Raw genomic sequence first — 20,523 nt, forward strand, 5'->3', positions numbered from 1 at the left:
GATGCATCTTCAAGAGACTTCAGTATCACTTCTTTAGGAGCGATATACCCTATAAAGGATACTGTGTTATTAAGTTAACACTGGGAATTGTGTCACTTTGGAATCCTATGAACTCGGGTCGGCCATGTTGGCTGCGTGCAAGGCAAACATCCTACCGCTGTGCTGCGGTAGGGCCTTTGCCTTGCACGCAGCCAACTTGGCCGACCCGAGTTCGATTCCTCCACCCCTCTCGGAGAGCCCGGCAAGCTACCGAGAGTATCTCGCCCGCACGGCAGAGCCTGGCAAGCTCCCCGCGACGTATTCGATATGCCAGACACAGTAACAACAAAGTCTCCAATGGAGACGTTACTGGGCCTGCTCGAGCAAATCGATGATCAACGGGAGGGCCTTTACTTACTTTGCTTGAGCTCGAGTAAAGTAAGTAAGTAAAGTAAAGTAAGTAAAGGCCCTCCCGTTGATCATCGATTTGCTCGAGCGGGCCCAGTAACGTCTCTATTGGAGACTTTTGTTGTTACTGTGTCTGGCATATCGAATACTCTTGGTAGCTTGCCGGGCTCTCTGAGAGGGGCGGAGGAATCGAACTCGGGTCGGCCATGTTGGCTGCGTGCAAGGCAAATGCCCTACCCGCTGTGCTATCGCTCCACTTAATCCTATGAAAATCTCTAAATAATTCCCACAAGAGTTCTTACACCTATTATTCTAATGATTATTTATCTGTATATTTGTCACCTCTCTACCCCCACCCCCACCCCCACACAGTACAGTATCTGATGCACAGTAGGTACTAAATAAATATTTGATAAACTCTACTGAAGTTGGAATTTAAGAGTACATGAGAGGGAATGCTTTAATTTAGTAAACTGGGGCTAAGTTTCTTTTGTGAAATGTACCTACACATGTATGTGCATCCACATTAAAAACAACATAAATTCAAGGACAAAGGGGTATCAAAAGTCTTGAATCTAGAAAGTACCAAAAGGTCATTATTTTATTTTCCCAGTCAACATTCTTCGGGTAACCTACCACCTAGCTCACCCAGTGCTTTTTTTTTGGCAGTATGTGTGCATATGGGTAGGTGCAAGAGATTTAATTTTCAGAACTTAAGCTTCCATGCTTACCTCCCTAAAACCCATATAGCAGGCCTGTGATCTCTTGCTACTTATTAAATCTTTCACATCTGCCTTCTCCCTTTTTACTCGAGAATAGTTTATTGCTTCCCAATATTCAATCTTACCAGTGTGTCTTATTCCAAGGAGTAAAAGTCTCCTGGCAGACAGAGAATTTTTTAATTTTTTAATAAATTAATATTTGATATTTTGACTACACCCAGAGTAATGATCATGGACTACTCTTGGCTCTGTGCCCGATGGTGTTTGGGGGACCATGACTTGCCAGGAATTGAACCTAGGCATCTCACATGCAAAGCATAAAGCAAAGAAATCTTCAATAAGAAATGTTGAAATTTCCAGCACATATTTTATGCAGGCAACAAATTCATAGTACAGAGTTGTTTCTTATGTATTTATCTAGCCAGCTACCAATCCTCCCCAGAATCAGAACTAAGAAAGAAGATTGGTCAAGCACACATGCCAACACAATCACTTGAATCAACTAAGAAAGTCAATTCTTTTCACTGATTAAAAGTAAGTCTGCTTCAGTTGATTGGCTTGACAGGAAGAAATGGTTTCTCCAATTAGGTCATACAATAGATCTTTGTATATAAATTAAAAGATTTTGATGAAGACACACTTAAAGTATATATATGATATATACCACTGCTTCTTTAATGTGCACATAAATCACCTGGGAGTCTTATTAAAATGCTGATTCTGATTTAGTGAGGCTGGGGAAGGACTTGAGAGTATGCATTTCTAACAAGTTCCCAGGGGATGCTGACGTCACTGGTCTTTAACTAGTGGGAATATACAATGTGCTAGAAATATATTTGTGCAACAAATTAGACATCATAAAAATTCAGGGAGCAAATATAAACTGTAAAAGAGGGAGCTTAATTTCTTAGTACATATTTAGGAAGCATTTCAACAAGTAAAGTTGGAAGACCTCAGATCTGGATCACTGTTGGCAGTCTGAGGCTAAGAAGTTAGCATCCAGCCTCTGTTGGCTATGCAGAACAATACTGTAATTTTCTTCTAATGTTGAAACCCAGTAGTATTTCTTCCCTTCTATCCCTTCACATAGTGGATGCTTTTGGTCAGCTCCGTGGCCCAAACCTTCAGGTGTGGGAATCGTGGCTATAACTACTGAATACAAACAGCCCAGTTGAGATGACAGGGTGAGAAACCAATGCCTGAAAAACTCAGAATTCCCAATTCAAGAGTAAATGGCTTCATGGTAACAATCACAGTGGCAACTGGCATGGGTCGACACTAGTATGCATGCATATTTGGGCAACAAGAACTCATCCTATGAGAATATATTTCTGCAGTTGCTAAAATGTGGGCCTATATGTCATGATAAGATTCTAAAAAGCAACAAAAAGCTGTCCAAATCTGTGATCAGTCCCAAGTTCCTATCAGTAGTCCTTCTCTTTCCAGGAACCCTATAAAGGTGGATTTTATTCCTTCTATATTCTATTGGGCTGGAGCGATAGCACAGCGGGTAGGGCGTTTGCCTTACAAGCGGCCAACATGGCCGACCCAGGTTCAATTCCTCCGCCCCTCTCGGAGAGCCCGGCAAGCTACCGAGAGTATTCGATATGCCAGACACAGTAACAACAAAGTCTCCAATGGAGACGTTACTGGGCCCGCTCGAGCAAATCGACGATCAACGGGAGGGCCTTTATATTCTATAAAGTCTTCCTTCAATCTATAACACAAGTCATACCACTCTTCATTGAAAGAAGCTTGAAAGAAAAAGTTTGGTTGGGTTTTTCCTCTGTTGTTTGTTTGGGGGAGCTACACCCAGCAGTGCTCAGGGCTTACTCCTGGCTCTGAACTCAGAGATTATTCCTGGCAAGGCTTGGAAGACCATGTTGGGTGTCAGAGATCGGACGCAGGCCAGCCATGCACAAGGCAAGCACCCTACCCACTGTATTATCTATACAGCCCAGAAGTAAACGTTTTATTTAAACATATATCCAAGCGTTCTCTGGACTGGCAAAAACACATTCCGTCTGTGCTCGCTTTGGCAGCACATATACTAAAATTGGAATGATACAGAGAAGATTAGCATGGCCCCTGCACAAAGATGATACGCAAATTCGTGAAGTGTTCCATATTTTTTAAGTCTACAACTGTATCTCATGGTGTTTCACTAATAAAAAATTTTTTAAAAATACTGGAAATAAAAAACATATTCAAACAAAAACATATTCAAACAAAAAACATATTCAGTTTTATTTCCGCCTCAGAAGACAGAAAATATACAGAGGTCTGTCAGCAGGCTGGTCATGCTAAGCATGCCAAGTAATCTGGGCTTATATACAACAGAATAATCTTAACTTTAGACCTTCTTTAAGAACATGAAGTCGGCTCCTTTCTGATCAAGGGAAGAGAAGTCAATAACCCCAGACACTGAGCTCACCCTTGTGATAAAGTACTAGTAAAACAGACACGCTGCTGCAGTCTTCCTTGGAGAGAGACCATGACTGCTGCCTTGAAAGTGCTTTGACACCCCCAGATCAAAGGAATTAATTAATGATGTTTCTCGCCTGGAGGGGCCCTATTCATTTGTGCTGAAGGTAGAAGTCTACATAGAGGTGAAATTATTAGGAGTCCAAGATCCAGAGGGAAAATGAAAGAGCTTTGAAGGGTCCTAAGTCTTTAAAAGACATGACATTTTCCCGCAGCTAAGCATTCATTGAATCACAGAATGTCAGAGCTAAAAGGAAACTTAGTGATCATCTAATGATCCAAATTACTTTTATTATAGTCAAGATGAAGCTGAGGACTAGAAAGGTAAAATGACCTGTCATATAGCTTATTAGCAAAAGAAACAGAATCAACACCCTGGTGATCTTCTGTCACACAGCCCACCCACGATGTCCTCTCAGGCAGAATCAGGGAGAAAAAAAATAACAGGGGAAGTCGCTCTCCACAACAAGCACCACACAAACCAAAATGACGGCAAATAGTCTCCTCCCTGAAGCAAAACAATCCCCAAAAATGAAGCTTCTGTTAGGAGTGAGGAAAACTCACTGTGATCAATGCCCCAATGTCTGGGATCTAAACAGTTCCACGGTGGAAGATTTCAAGCTACCAATAGGAAGCGCTCAATTTAAGTTGCTGATTTAAGTTGATAATAGATGTACCACACGGCAGAGCCTGGCAAGCTCCCTGTGGTGTACTCAATATGCCAAAAACAGTAACAACAAGTCTCACAATGGAAACGTTACTGGTGCCCGCTCGAGCAAAATCGATGAACAACAGGACGACAGTGCTACAGTGCTACACAACCAGCATCTGTGGACTAGGACTCCAACTTCTCCACTGGAAATTCTCAGATACCCAAATCACTTCGACTAGAGGATGAAATGAAGTAGCTGTTACCCCCAAGGGAATAACATCTGGATTTCTGAAAATAATCCTAGTAGTGGATTTCTGAAAATAATCCTAGTAGCACCCTCCCTTACTCATTGTCCATGGGATTCAGAGAGACTCAAAGTTTTGCTCAAAACAGTCTTGTGCCTGTATCTCTGACAACACCAGGCTGGAATGAAGGGAGGTAGGTTCAATATTTTCTGTCCAAGTCCACTGGGCAACCAAGCATTCATTTCCCAGCAGCAAAGAGGTCCAGTTTCCAAGGTGATGTGTGAGCTCACATCTTCATCCCTGTTAATGGCAAAACTGTGCATGGATGCAGCTTTGAGCAATGCACCTTGGGTCTTCTGCATAGAAGGGAAAACACAAAAACTCAAATTCATCCCCTATTTTCTATTGCTAAGAAGAGCTCCAAGACTGGGGAAACTCACCAGGGAATGATCTTAGCCTGTGCTTTCTTTTAGCCAAATTTGATTGGCTAATGGAAGGGAAACTGGTATATAAACAAAGGTGGCAATTCCTCTACATCGTCCTGACAGCTAGCAAATGGAAATAGCTCTTTGGGAGCATTTTGAGGAACAGCTGGAATATGTAACAAACATTTTTTCCATGAGTTTGACAGGTTGAGCTACATCACAGTTGAGCTTAACTCACTGGACATCGATCAGAATGAACTCTGCCATTCCTCGGATGGTTGCCAAGAGGCCTTTGGAAGACAAGGGAATCCAGGGTCTTGGTTTCAGAAACAGAGAAGAATAAATACAAGACAGATTTTAAACAGTCCTGATTTAAGGAGAAAGACATAAAGGCCAGTCTTGCAGCTTTCTCTTTGGTATCTTGACCCTATGACCTGCCCCACCAAAATGACCTGAGAAAAACCCTTTCCAGAGGGTCATTTGGGGAAAGACCCTATCATATATTACCTACTGGTATTTTGTCTCACACACACTTGAAAAATATCTGCAGATGTTTTTCAAAGATACCAAAGGAAGCATAGAGCACTACTGGGTGTAGCCAAATGAAAAGAAATAAAATCAAAACTAAACTGAAAAGGAGCCATCATTTAAATTTAAAAAACCCTCACAGGCCCCAAAGGTAACGTGATTTACAAAAATCTGGGTTTATTCAGTCTTGCAGTTCACACCCGCTCTATTTTTTTTTAATTTTTTAAAATTTGCATGTTTTATTTGTTTTATAAGGTTTCTCATGATGATTTGTTACAGTTAATATTCCAACACCAATCCTACCACCATTACACCTTCCCACCACCATTATTTCCAATTTTCACAACCACCCCTCAAGCTTGCCCCTATAGTGGGCCCTCAAGAATTTATTTTATACTGCTTGTTATAAATTGTTAAAAATGATCAAAAAAGTTTCCTTATAATAAAGTTAGTGAAGATTGTTGTAAGTGAGGTAGTCTTCCAAAGCAATGACTAGAGAAAATTTTCAAAAATTTAAATGTCTTTTTCAGGATTGCAAGCAGACCTGCGAACAATTAAGTATACTTAGCACTATTATTTTTCTTCTTTCAGGCTCAAGGAATGATAACAAACAAGAACATGCCAGAAAAGATCCTGAGAGTATTATAAATTCTAAAGAAGTCACTAGCACAAGAGCAGTGAGCATGCTTCTCAACACAGCCTCACACCCAGTTCCTAAGGCATGAACCTTTGGGCAGTAAGGGATGAATTCATTACCTACAGCCATCAATCCATCCTCGCGGTATGTGGAGCCACATGAACTCCTTCTTCTAAGTCTGGCCCAGCAAGAAGAAATGTACCACGTGGAAGACATAACCAGAACTGAGAGCCTGGGAAAGCAAGCTCTCAATAAGACAGGGGGACCCTCTTCCTATTTGTAAAGGTGCAGACAACACAGAGTAATTCCCTGTTAGATTTCCCCCTTACCTTCTACTCACTTTTTATAACTTCAAAACTGGCCTCCATTTCTAGAAACCCACCCAATTCAAGGCCATCTGGCTTCATCTCTTTTTAATGCACTTCCTCCCTCTACTCCAAGTGGACTGAGCTCACCTTGGATTACCACCAGAACTTGATGACTTTAAAGGTCTTCAGAAGTCATGCCAACTGATAAGCTATATTCGTACCAAGGCATAAAAACCCGGAAACGCTGTCTTTGTTTTATGCTAATCAGCACACCATCCTGCAAACTGCACCAACACTTTGCTCCCTGAAACACAGTTAAAAGTGAAGAGAAATATAACTGCCAAAAAGAGACTGGGGACAATAAAGGCACTTCCAACAGGCACTCGCGGCCTTTCCTGAATACATCTGAGCACTTCCACATGCCTTTTCATCTTCAAAGCACTTGACGAATATTAGCTAATTAATCCTCCTAACAGCCCTGCAAGGTGAGGAAGGATTATCTCTATTTTACAGATGGGGAAATGGGATATTTTGAACACAGGCATAAAACCCAGTGATAGAATTGCCAGAAACTGAGTGAGGCTCCTTTATTGTGTCTTTGATGCCCACTCAAGCTTGCCAAGGGATCTGAGCACCAATCTGGCCACTGCCAAAGGCTCCTCACCAGGAGGTAGCCAAGCAGACAGAAGGCCAGAGGCAAGACAGACGAGGCTCTCATAGTTTCCTTCCAAGTCTATAATTACTTCATAATTTCACAGGACTGTCTGGTTAGGGGAGGTCTTTTTTGAAGGTTAGCTGGAGGATGAGGAGGAGGGTGGGTGCCCTCCTTCTATCATCCCTCTGCCTGATATCTGAAATCAAAGCCAAAGACAACACGTGTGATGCTGCTCAACAATCTTAAATCCTTCTTGCAGCCAAAATACATTATAAACATCTCACTATAAAGCGAATGAAAAGTCACTAGCATGGTGATTTTTATATTCCAGCTTTTCCCTACTTTAAGGCAAGACTTTCTCTAATAAAACCTCAGCTTCAAATGCCAACTATAATCCTACTCCAAACCTTATAATTAAATGTGATGTAGGAACGGTATGTCTACCACGGCCTATCACACAAGGGCATAATTCCAAACTGTGGTGATCTTAGAAGTTCCTGAATTTTCAGAAATTCTGAAAATCACTTGGGGCTTCAGACTGCTAGAATATTCTTCAGAATTGTCACTTTTACATTTGACCCTTTGGCCCGTCTTACCATCAAAGCTCACCAATTTTCACCCCTAGAAATAAAATCTGTATCCTCTGCACATCTAGGAACATACTAAATGGAGAATTTGTGGAAATAAACTATGCTTCTAAATACCCCATAGGTCCTTGTTTCAGTTTAGTAGCCCAAAAGCTTTGTGAACTAAAATCAGGGTAGTGGCATCTGTAGGTTGACAACACCGCTTTTTAACTGGGGGCAATTCTACCCTCCAGGACACATCTGGCAATATCTGGAGACAGTTTTAGTTGTTATCACTGAGGAACAGATGGTGCTATTGGCATCTGCTGGAGGCCAGGGATGGTATGAAACGTCCTTCAGTGCACAGGGCAGGCCCCCCACCCCATGACAAAGAATAATCTGGCCCCGAAAGTCAATAGTGCTGAGGGTGAGAAATTTGGTTAGATGAGAACCATCTACATGCAATACATGCTGAGTACACAGTAAGCAGATTTTCAATAAAAACTGACAGATTGATGGAATGAATCATTAGCTGTCTCCTTCACTGGGACCAACCCCTGTTGCCAAAACAAAGAACACAGACAAAACCAACTAAGAGCAACTCAGGAGGCAATTACACTTTCTTGAAACCTAAGCAGAACCTCAATCATTTTCGTCTGTGAATAAAATCATAGTGTATTTTAAAGTAATTGTGAGATATTTTGAGAAAGGAATCATACTTACTCTTCTTTTATGCCCACTGATGCTAGTTATATAGTAGACGTAAAAGAAATTTTGTTAGTCGACGGATAATCGTGGACCTTAATCCCCTCATAGGGGAGGAGGATACAAACAACTAAATATAAATATAAAATAAATAACATTCTGCAACTATAAAATAATGACTTCAACACCATTTTAAACTATGATGCCTTAATTACAAAATTTAATTTTAATCTTTTAAAAAGACATAGATATTTAATCCCAGTCTCATTATGATTTAAAGATAATACAGTTTAGTAAACAGTTAAAAATCCATCATTACACAGGCCAGAATGATACTACAGCAGGCAGAGTCTTGCATGTGGCTGACCAGATTCAGTCCCCAGCACCCATTATGGTCCCCTGTGGCCAGCCAGGAGTGATCCCTGAGTTTAGAGCCAAAAATAAGCACTGAGCACCAGGTGTGACCCTCACAATAAACACAAAAATATCAGTCATTACATAAAAATAAAACACATTGATTCAAGAAAAATAAGAGAATAGCTCATCAGTATATGTCATGAATAAGTAGCATGGGCATCACTTTTATCAAAAGTAGCTCCAACACAAAAGATACAGATTGTATGATTCCATTTATATGAAGATTAAAAATAAGCAAAGTGGAGGCCTGGGATATAGATCAGCAGTGAAGTACATTCCTAGCATGTATGAAAAAATGGATTATATCCCCTGCTCTGATCCACCCGCCTGAAAAATCCAGAAATAAATCTATAATGAGGTAATGATGACAGTAACTACTGTTAAAGGAAATAAGATATGACTATTGTCAGAAAAGGGGCATGAAGTAACTTTTTGGAATACCTCATGCCCCTTTTCAAGAACATTTCAAGAAATGTTCTCTATCTAGATTTCATTGGTATTTATATGTGTATATATGCACACAAAAATTACTATATACTATTATTTTTCATATTTCTGTGTGAAAATACTTTTATTCTTAAAATGAAAAATCAATTAAATACACAAAGTACAATAATGAGATATCAGCCACACTATAAAAGTTTAAAACTCTCACTTATTAACAGGGAAATCCAAATTAAGATGAAAATGAGATATCACTTCACACCGGTGAGAATGGCATATATTAAAAAGTCTAGAAACAACCTATGTTAGAGGTGATCTGGTAGAAAACAAGCTCTCAAGCACTGCTGGTGCGAATATTGTCTGCTTCAGCCCCAATGGAAAAAATAAGGAGATTTCTCAAAAAATTAATAGAGCTGCCATATGAGCCAGTGATCCCACTGCTTGATATCTATCCCCAAGACACAAAAACATTCATTTTAAAAAAATCCATGCACACCAATGCTCATTGCAGCATTTAGTACAATAGCCCGGTTATGAAAACAACCCAGGTGTACAATGACAGATGAGAGGATAATGAAGGGGTGGTATACATGCACAAGCAAATACTATGCGCAACCACAAGGAATGGTGGAATCAAGCAATTTGCCGCAACTTGGATGGAACTAGAGGATTTCATATTAAGTGAAGTAAGTCAGAAGGACAAATACCAGATGTTCTCATTAGTTTGTGGTATATAGATGATGTATAGGGAATGGAAGGTATAAAAGGAGGGCAAAAAATTGACTCTAGATTACAGAAGCAAGACTGCCAAGGAAGGAGAGAAATAGAAGAGGGAAATAAGAAGAGACGGTCTGGAAGTAACACAGGGGCAGGGAGCAGAAGCCTGAGTACAGAGGTGAGATATTTGTACATAAGTAAAACCACTAGATCCAATACTTCTCAAAGTGTGGGGTCCAAACCACAATACGAAAACAAAAAATGTATCTGTCCCAGGTGTGTCCCAAACCCCCAAAGAAAATTATGTCAGGGAGCCAGATTTGGCGGGTGGGAGGGAAATTGTGGTTATTGGTGGAAGGATGGGGCAACAGGGTACTGGGAGTGGAGGTGGGAACACCATATGCCAGAAATCCTATTACAGATTCTGGAGAGATAGTACATTACCCTAGATGGTCCCTGAGCACCACTAGTAATGATTCCTGAGTTCACAGCCAAGAATAACCTCTGAGCACTGTTAGATGTGGCCCTAAAATTTAAAAAAATCCTGTTATAAACAACTCTATAAACCACAATAATTAAATTTTAAATTTTTAAATAAATTTGCATGTCACTGTCACTATCCTCCCATTGTTCATCGATTTGCTCGAGCGGGCCCAGTAATGTGTCCATTGGAGACTTTGTTGTTACTGTGTTTGGCATATCGAATACATCATGGGTAGCTTGCCAGGCTCTGCCATGAAGGAGAGATACTCTCAGCAGCTTGCGGGGCTCTCCGAGAGGGGGCGGAGGAATCGAACTCGGGTCGGCCATGTTGGCTGCATGCAAGGCAAACGCCCTACCGCTGTGCTATCGCTCCAGCCCAAATCAACTTCTACCTAAATAGACCTTAAAATTTTCAAAAAAACAAAAGATTTTAAACAGGTAGTACAGTGGGTAGGGCATTTGCCTTGCACGTGGCCAACCCAGCCAACCCGAGTTCAATTCCTCCGCCCCTCTTGGAGAGCCCGGCAAGCTACTGAGAGTATCTCACCCACACGGCAAAGCCTGGCAAGCTACCCGTGATGTATTCGATATGCCAAACACAGTAACAACAAGTCTCACAATGGAGACATTACTGAGCCCGCTCGAGCAAATTGATGAACAACGGGAGGACAGTGTTACAGTGCTACAGGTTTCTATTAACAAGAGTCTGGCTCCTGGTAAATAGTCACAACTTTCATGCAAATTTTATCTCCAAAAATTGTCTTCTTTCATAACTAAAATGCAAATACAGGCTTCATGGCTAGAAGATAATCAAAAAATCCCCTTCTCAGCCAGAAAGATATTAACTTATTTTCTATTTAAACGATGGAACTAAATCTAGATCTTAAAGACTGGGTCCGTCTCTACCATCTAAGCTAGCATCTCTCTCTCACTCTCTCTTTCTCTCACTAACTCTCTCTCACACAAACACACACACACACACAAATTGCCTTTGATGTGCATGCCTGGGGCAGCTTCTCACAGGAATACTACTACTTAAATATTTAAACAATTGCATTTCATAATTGAGAAACTACCCTTGCCCTTTCTATTCCAAGGGAAAAAATCGTTAGTTTGATGATACTTAAAAAAATTGCAAGTCCTTTTGAAACAGTAAATTCTCAGTTATGTCCTCGTACTGAATTCTCCAGTTGCCCCTTAATTCCACAGAATACCTACCACTGTATTTTTTATTTCCATCTTCAAAGATTACCATACACAAAATTTATTTTAAAATGGATTAAAGGTCTTCCTATTGGACCCAAGTCAATAAAATATATTGAGGATATGGCAAAACTCTGCATGAAAATGACTTCAGGGGTGTCTTCAACGATTTAACTCCATGGTCAAAGAGAGCAATAGTAAAAATAAACAAGTGAGACTACATCAAATTAAAAGGCTTCTACCCTGTTAAAGAAATAAGGCCTAAAAGAGACACACTACTGAGTAGGATAAAATATTTGCATACCATTCACCTGACAAAGGGCTAATATACAAGATATAGAAAGCCCTCACAAAACTCTGACAGAATTAACCCCATCAACCTAAATGTCTAATGACAGATAAGTAGATCATGAAGATGTGATCTACTTTCACAATGGAATACTACACAGTTGTAAGCAATGATGAAATTATGCAATTTTTCTGCAATGCGGATGGAAATGGAAGACATGAAAGTAAGCTAGAGGAAGGATAAACATAGGATGACATCACTTATATGTGGTATTTAGAATAACTGGATAAGAGAATGCAATTTTTAAAGGGGGATGTCCAGATCAACCTTGGCCCCAGAGTATAGGGAGAAGGAAAGAGAGAGAAAGGAAAAGGGAGAAGAGATAGATGAGAAACAACAAGGATAAGGCTCAAGGGGACCCTGGTACATTGGTGGTGTTACGGAATGATATAGCCAAATATCCAAATCACAGAGTCAACAACACTTAAATCAAGAGACTCAAACTTTAATAACTGAATTTAGAAAAGTAGCTGTCGAGAAGGCAGACTGGAGGGGTGGAGAAGGATATGGGAGGGAAACTGGAAACACTGATAGAGCGAACTTGACACTGAAGGTAGATTGGTGCTGCAATACTAAACACCTAAAACTCAACTACTGGGGGCTGGAGTGATAGTATAGCAAGTAGGGCACTTGCCTTGCATGTGGCTGACCTAGGTTCTATCCCAGCATCCCCTATGGTCTTCAGAGCACTGCCAGGAGTATTTCCTGAGCGCAGAGCCAGGAATAACCCCTGAGCATTGCAAGGCAAAAAACAAATAAATACAAAATTTGTAAGCCTATAACTGTACCTCATGGTTTTTCACTAATAAAAAAAATAAACAAATAAATAAAAAATAAAAAATAAAACATAAACATAAAAAATGAAACAACTAAAAAATAAAACTATTAATACTTTGGAAGTCATGTTTCAATGAAAAATTAAAATTAAAAACAAACCCATCATAAAATGGAAGAAGAGCTTAACTGACACTTCTCCAGAGAAGACATACAAATGGCCAACAAATACACAAAAAGTGTTCATGATTACTGATTACAAGGGAAATGCAAATCAAAATAACATGAGATAACACCTCTCACCAGTTCAAATGTTCTATATAAAAAAAATGTCCTGAAACAACAGTGTTGCTGGGGATGTAGCGTAATTGATGGGGATGTGATTTATTTCCACCACTATGGAAAAGCAACACTGAGATTTCTCAAAAAATTGAGAAGTGAACTACTCTATGATTTAGTAATTCCACTCCTTGGTATCTATCCCAAGAACACAAAGCACCAATTTGAAAACTATATGCACACCTACCTACGTTAATTGCAGAGCTATTTACAACAGATAAGATCTGGAAACAACCCAAGTGCTCTTCAGATGAGTGGAAAAGAAACTGTGATATATATGTACACACACACACACACACACTCACACACACATATAATGGAATACTATTCACTCATAAGGACAGATGAAATTCTTCATTTTGCTACAGAATGGATATAACTAGAGGGTTTCGTTTTAAGTAAAATAAATCAGAAGGAGATAAAATTACCGTATTATCTCACACATCTATAGTATATAAAGACACAAAGCAAGATCAATGAAAACAGTCTCTTAGAGTCTGATATCATGACTGAGATTACAAAGTTGGGGGTGAAAGATGAAGTGGGACAGGAGTGGTGCTATATTGGCACTTCAGTGGTGTGTATGGTACAGTAGCATTGTATGCCTAAAGCATAAATATTAACAATATTTAAACCATGTTACCTCAACAATAACAAATAAAAATGACAAATTCTACCTAAAATAAATTAAATGCTATATCTGTCAATAAGATGTTGGGAGAGAATATTCAGTTGCCAAAGTAGGACTTAACATGATTGATTAGATAACTTTTTATCAGAAAGTTCAGAATCTTTATAAAGAGTGTTTTATTTAGTCTGTCTCCTCACTGAGTCTGAACCTCCAGGGGACAGAGATTCTGTCAACTTGATACTTAAAATATTAAGACATGAGTAACAGGGGCCAGAGAGATAGTACAGCAGGTACTATCAGGTATACTCAGGCACTTGCCTTGCATGTGGCTGATCGAAGTTCGATCCCTGGTACCACATATTGTCCGCTAAGCCCTACCAGGAGTGATCCCTGAGTGCAGAGTCAGGAATAAGCCCTGAGTACACCTGGGTGTGGTCCCAAAATAAAACAAGACATGTCAAGAACATAATAGACCTTCAGTATCTGTGTAGTGAATGATCTGTGAAAGGGTGGATGAATAGATGAGGAGGATAAAGAAATACAGGAACAGAACAGAATGATAGGTGAATGAGTAGATGGGTAGGCAGGTGAATGAATGAATGGATGAATGAATAGAAGATAAGATGAGGGATGAGTTGAAAGTTCATGTTAATAGGTGAATGGAATAATAGACAAAATACTACAAAATTGAGTCACATGCTTTAGAAAACTATTTTCATCTTCCCAAATTGTTTTCATTAGGCAAATTCCAATAATATCTTTGAGTCAGTTTCATAGTAGATTCTCAGCTAATATTATTGATTAAAAATTAAAAATACAACCTCATTTTGGTAAGGTAAAGGAATGAGAAGATTAAATAATGAAATAGAACATTATGGTAGAGAGCTAGCTTCTTAAACAAATGGCAGATCACAATCCTATATGAGGGTAGACTAACTTCACTGTCACTGTCGCTGTCCTCCCATTGTTCATCGATTTGCTCAAGTGGGCCCAGTAACGTCTCCATTGTGACAGATGTTACTGTGTTTGGAATATCGAATACATCATGGATAGCTTGCCAGGCTTTGCCGTGCAAGCAAGATACTCTCGGTAGCTTGCCGGGCTCTCTGAGAGGGGCGGAGGAATCGAACTCGGGTCGGCTGAGTTGGACACGTGCAAGGCAAATGCCCTACCCGCTGTGCTATTGCTCCAGCTCAGACTCTAAATTAAATTGTTTTATTTTTAAATAAATTCATCTATGATTTATTATCAGAAAATGTTTTATTTACACATATATTTTATGTACCTATATATATGCAGAATTGCATTAAAATTTCTCAGGCAAAAAGGGGCCACCAGTGAAAAAAATTTTAAGTAGTCCTTGTATAGAGAAGCTAAAAATAAACCTACAGCCAACAGTCAGCTTGGATTGTCAAAGAAAGCCAATGTGAGTATGACAGAAATATATAAAACGATGAAGGTCATGAATAACGTGAGCATGGATTTTCTCCCAACATTGAAAAAATATTAGAAAAGATTTAAGAATTACTATTCCAAAAGTATGAATCAGCAGGAGGATGTTTTAATAAGTCACAACTATGAGTATCTATGAAAGAAGACCTCACCTTTAAAAGTGACGTCAGGGAAACTTTTTCGCTTAATGTGGCATCAAACTTAGAACTAGTGATGAGAGCACCCTGGATTGGGTAGGTCATGATCATGGTCAATGGCTTTTCACCTACTAGACCTTTTAACCCATTATTTTCTTTATTTAACCCATCATGACTTTCTACACTAATCCTAGAGAGATTCTGGGTTTTTGAAACTTTAACTTTAGGCACCATTATTGACAATACTGTCAATGATAGGGTTTCATGCAGAAAATGTTTCAACACCACACCCTCCACCAAAGTATCCCCCCATCAAGTTACCTTCCTCTTTGTCACCCTACCATGGTGAGCATAGTTCTGTAGACGAGTTTTCAGGTTCTGTTGCCTTTGCCCACTTGCTATCCCCTTATTCTTCTTTATATCTTCTTTATATCTCACATATGGGAGAGATTATCCTCACATAAGATATCGGGGTTGAACCTGGATCAGCTGCATACAAAGCAAGGCCTCACTCACTGTATTTTTTTCCTCCCCCTGCCACCATTTCCTTATTCAGTCATTTGTTCTTAGTCACTTTGGTTGTTTTTTAGATTTTGACAATTGACAACACTAAAGTGAACACAGGAGCACAACTTTCCTTTGTGAATAGAATTTTGAAGTCCTTGAGGTCAGTGTCAAAAAGTGGAGTCATTGAATCATATGGAACTTTATTATTAGTTTTGTGAGAGGTGTCCACATTATTTTTCAAATAGATTGAACACATCCACATTCCTACCAGTAATTGTTGAGAGCTCCTTCTTCCCCACATACATGCCAACATGGAGTGTTTTTATTCTTTTTGATGTGTACCAATCTCATAATTAAGAGATAATATTTCAATTTCATTTTGATTCACATATACCTTATAATAAATAATGTGGAGAAATTTTCACATACCTATTGTTCATGAGTACAACTTCTTTGAGGAATTTTCTCTTTCTCCACAATTTTTAATGTTTTTTCATATTAAATTTCATAATAGCTTTATATATCTTGGAAATTAACCCTCTTTTCAAATCAGTGGTAAATATATATTTTCTCCAAGCCTGTGTGGGGTATCTTTTATTCTGGTCTATGTTTCAATTTTGGTGAAGAACTTCTTAAGCTGATGTGGTCCTTTTTGTTTATCATTGTTCCTGTTTGCTTGGCCAACAGCATTGAATCACTGAAGATGCCTCTAGATTTAGTGCAATGAAGGGTTCTGCCTTTGTTTTCCACAATACATGAATTTATGAATTCATGTCGAATGAAAGGTCTTTAATCTATTTTAGCTGACTTATGTGCATGGTGTGAGAGAAGGATCTAAGTTCATTTTTTAAACATTTGACCAGTTTTCCTAACACTCTTTGATGAAGAGGCTTTCCTTGTTCTACTTAATACTCTTTGTTCTTTTATCAAAGATTAGCTGTCCATATGCTTGAGGGTCCGTCTCTGAACTCTCAGTCCTATTCCACCTGTCTGAGAGTCTTTCTTTATTCTAGTACCACACTGTCTTGATTACGTAGCTTTACAGTATAATAAAAAGTTGGGGAAAGAAAAGCCTCCCATCTTCTTTTTACCTAGGATGGCCTGGCTCTTTTTTGTGGGGTAAGTTATTACCTGAAAAAAATTTCAACAGCATTTGATCTGACTTTATGAATGTCATGGATATTTTTATGGGGACTGCATTGAATCTATATAGTGATTTGAGTAGGATTGTCATTTTGAAAATATTAATAATATTTCCAATACAGGAGCAAGAGGTGCATTCCCATTTTCTTGTGTCTTCCTTTATTTCTTTTAGTAGTGATCTATAGTTTTCTTTGTATAAATGTTTCACCTCTTTTGTCAAGCTGATTTACAGGCACTTGATTTTTATAGGCATGATTGTGAATGGGAATTTTTTTAAAATGTCTCTCTTCCATTTCATTGCTTGCATATAGAAATTCCATGGATCTGTATGTTCATTTTGCAGCCTACCACATGACTGTATAAGCTTAATGTTTCTAGCAGGGATTTTTGTTTGCTAATATTTTATTAAGGATATTTGCATCTATATCAGGGAAGTAAGAATTTAATTTTGTTTATTTTGAGGTATATCTGTGTGCTTTTAGTAACAGGGTAATGTTTACCTCATTATCACACTGTTTGGTATGGTTCCTGTTTCACTGACTTTCTGGAATAGTCTGAAAAGGATTAGGAGCAGGTCTTCTTTAAAGGTTTGAAGAACTTACTGGTAAATCCATCTGGGCCCAAGCTTTTGTTCTGGGGGAGACTTCTAGAGATAGCCTTTCTATTATGTGTGTACACACATGGCTTTTGAAGGCTCAAACTCAGTTTCAGCCACATTACATAAACTTGAGCATCCCAGAGCAAAGACCACCCAGGTTTCCCACACACATTAAAGACCACTGTCATTTTCCTTTCATGTATGCATATTTTGTCTATGGTGTATGCATATTTTGTCTATAGTTTACTAATTCCATCTATACTTTTTCTCTACTTTAAGCCAGAAGTGAAAATAATACCAAAGGTTGTTTTGTTGTTGATGTTGCTATTGCAAGGATTGAACCCAGGGCCTCACACATGCAACAGCTTCTCTTTATGCTTTATGATTCTGAGAAACACATTAGATTACAAAACTTTATACCAAAGTTTAGAGGATTTCTTTAAAGAAAAACAAAATTTCAAATGAGAATTTGACTCAAACCAAGATATCGGTTCAGAGTCCAATATTTAAATATTCTTGGTGCTGATAGTAAGCCATTCTTCAATTTTACTCAAAAGATCCACACAGGGCTGGGAGAGAGTAGAGCACTACTAGCATATGCCTGACCTCGGTTTGATCCTCAGAATCACATGGTCCACTGAGCATCACCAGGTGCTGCACTGGAGACACCTCCCCAGCACCACCTGGTGTGGCACTGGAGGCTTCCAAGCACTACTGGCGTGGTCCAGGTATTCCCTGGCACCATAAGAACCTGCAGCATAGCATGCTTGGATACTTGGATTGAATTGGTTAGCCAGTGGGACCCCTGAGTCTCCTAAGCATTGCCTAGGGGCCCCCCAACAAAGATCTGTCCACATGTCCTTTAGATTTCCGAACTCAATATTGAAAAGGAGAAATTCTGTTTACAACAGTCTATGGCAAAGCTTGCCACTTTTAAGATTCATTTGATCAAAGGAAAGGATCTGGGTTGAAACATAAGGATGTTAAGATAAACTGAAACAAAAATATTTACAGTTGGAGTAATCCCATTTACTTTTGATGCTATCCACAAATACGTATACACCAACTGGAATCTTTTCCCCAACAGCCTTAGCTGAGAAACATGTTTATCACTCACCAAACCTGACCTTTGTTTGCTCTTTACTGTTCGTGTTCACCAACCTTCCCTGTCTCCCCACTGATCACTCTCTTTTCCATATCCATCACTTCCCTATTAGATGAACTGGATGAGGATCAATACAAAGGAAAACCCTTCTCGGGTCCTTATGAAAATGAATTAACTTCCTCACAGACTTCGGAGGCTAGATAGGGATCTTTCTTTTCTACAAAGTTGGACCCAAACATGAAAGAAGTTGAGGGAATTTTCAAACCTCGTCAGCCTTGGATTGAAGAATATTCAAACATAAAGAAAAACTATGGTGAACTGCCAGAATGAATTGAAGACCTCTGAGGGCAGGCTCCACGCGGGCACAGGTGAAAAGAATTACAGTGCTCTTCCTTTGTGGAATATAAAGTAAAAGAATGGGAGACTAACACCCAAGAATAGTAGACACAAGTACCACAAGGATTACTCCACAGCTTAGAAGCCGGCCTCACATGCTGGGGGAGAAGGCAGCTCAGATAGAGAAGGGACCACCAAGTAAATGGTGCTAGGAGGGCCTGCTTGAGATAGGAGATGTGGGCTGAAAGTAGACTATAGATCGAACATGATAGCCACTTACTACCTCTACTGCAAACTACTACACCCAAAAAGAGACAGAGAGCAAAAGGAAATGCCCTGCCACAGAGGCGGGGTAGGGTGGAGGGGATGGGGTGGGAGTGATGGGAGAGATGCTGGGACCATTGGTGGTGAGAAATGGGCACTGATGGACGGATGTGTACTCGATCATTGTATGACTGAAATGCAGGCATGAAAGTTTGTAAGCCTGTAACTGTACCTCACGGTGATTCACTAATAAAAAAATTTTTTTAAAAAGAATAACAGTACTCCTGGGAGGGAAGAAAGAAACTGCCCTGAGCAGTCTGGCCCATGCAGAGTGAAGGCCCGGGCAAAGGGAGCCTGGGACAGTGAAACTGTCACCCTAGAAGCCATAGCACTCTGTAGAGGAAGAGTGGGAAAGGACTTGACCCTTCCAGGATAACAAAGACAAAATGAATCATCTTCACACTTTCCAAACTGACTTTTTTTCTGGAATGAAATATAAAGACTCCAACACTCACGGAAAGAAGAATTTCTCTAAACGTACCATCTTGTTTTCTCATAATTAAGGCCTCAACACACATTTGCAACTTGCTGCATTGTCACTTATCTTTTCTGCACTGATTTGCAGCCCCTTGGTTTTATCACATAGAGTGCTTGATGAGAAAGAACAGAATAGAAACTTCCAAAAATTTTGCAGTGAAATCAACAGGCTCCATACTGTAGCCGTGACTCTGAGTAGCCCTGTAGTTAGTAATAGCAATGAAGCCCATGCATTCATACGGCAACAAAAATGTGGCCATTTTTAAAGATCTTCTGTGCATCTGTTCTCAGATGGCATGCATGATCCAGGCCTGAACTGCTTAAAATGAGGCATTTATGAGCATGGTTAAAGACAGGTCATCACTACTAACACAGAAAAATGCAAATTAACCAAAGTCACAATACTGGTGCACAAAATCCATGGCTTCTTATGCCTCACACAAGTGCAACTCAGTAGTGTTCACAGAATAATCTGCAGTCCTGTTACAAAATATGGAAATATCTTGATCACGCTGTGATTTCTACAGACATGTTTTAATGACCAATTATGATTGATATGATCATTATGGTGCCAAAAAAGCAGAGAAATCCTCCCTGGAACAAGTTGTCTTTTTCAGATAAGCCCATGTTCAATCATTGTAACTGAGAAAAATGAGCCACAGAGTCCACATATGCAAGTCACGCTTTTGCTAAAACCTGAGATTATGTGTTGCACTTCCTTTACTCTGGGCAACTTGAAGAATATTATCACAAATATTTGTGGATGAACAAAA

The 20,523-nt window shown here is 39.5% G+C and overlaps 1 protein-coding gene and 1 non-coding gene across 2 annotated transcripts in view; one reads left to right on the forward strand and one right to left on the reverse strand.

Moving 5' to 3' along the window:
- NHS (NHS actin remodeling regulator) overlaps nt 1–20,523 on the reverse strand; it is a 371,148-nt gene that overhangs the window by 301,923 nt on the left and 48,702 nt on the right. The window lies entirely within an intron of this gene.
- Nucleotides 3,136–3,242, forward strand: LOC130039482 (U6 spliceosomal RNA). Its single transcript, XR_008794901.1, has one exon. It is a non-coding gene; the product is annotated as a U6 spliceosomal RNA (small nuclear RNA).

The sequence above is a fragment of the Sorex fumeus genome, unplaced genomic scaffold (assembly GCF_029834395.1).
Source record: "Sorex fumeus unplaced genomic scaffold, SorFum_2.1 ptg000086l, whole genome shotgun sequence".
Lineage (NCBI taxonomy): Eukaryota > Metazoa > Chordata > Mammalia > Eulipotyphla > Soricidae > Sorex > Sorex fumeus.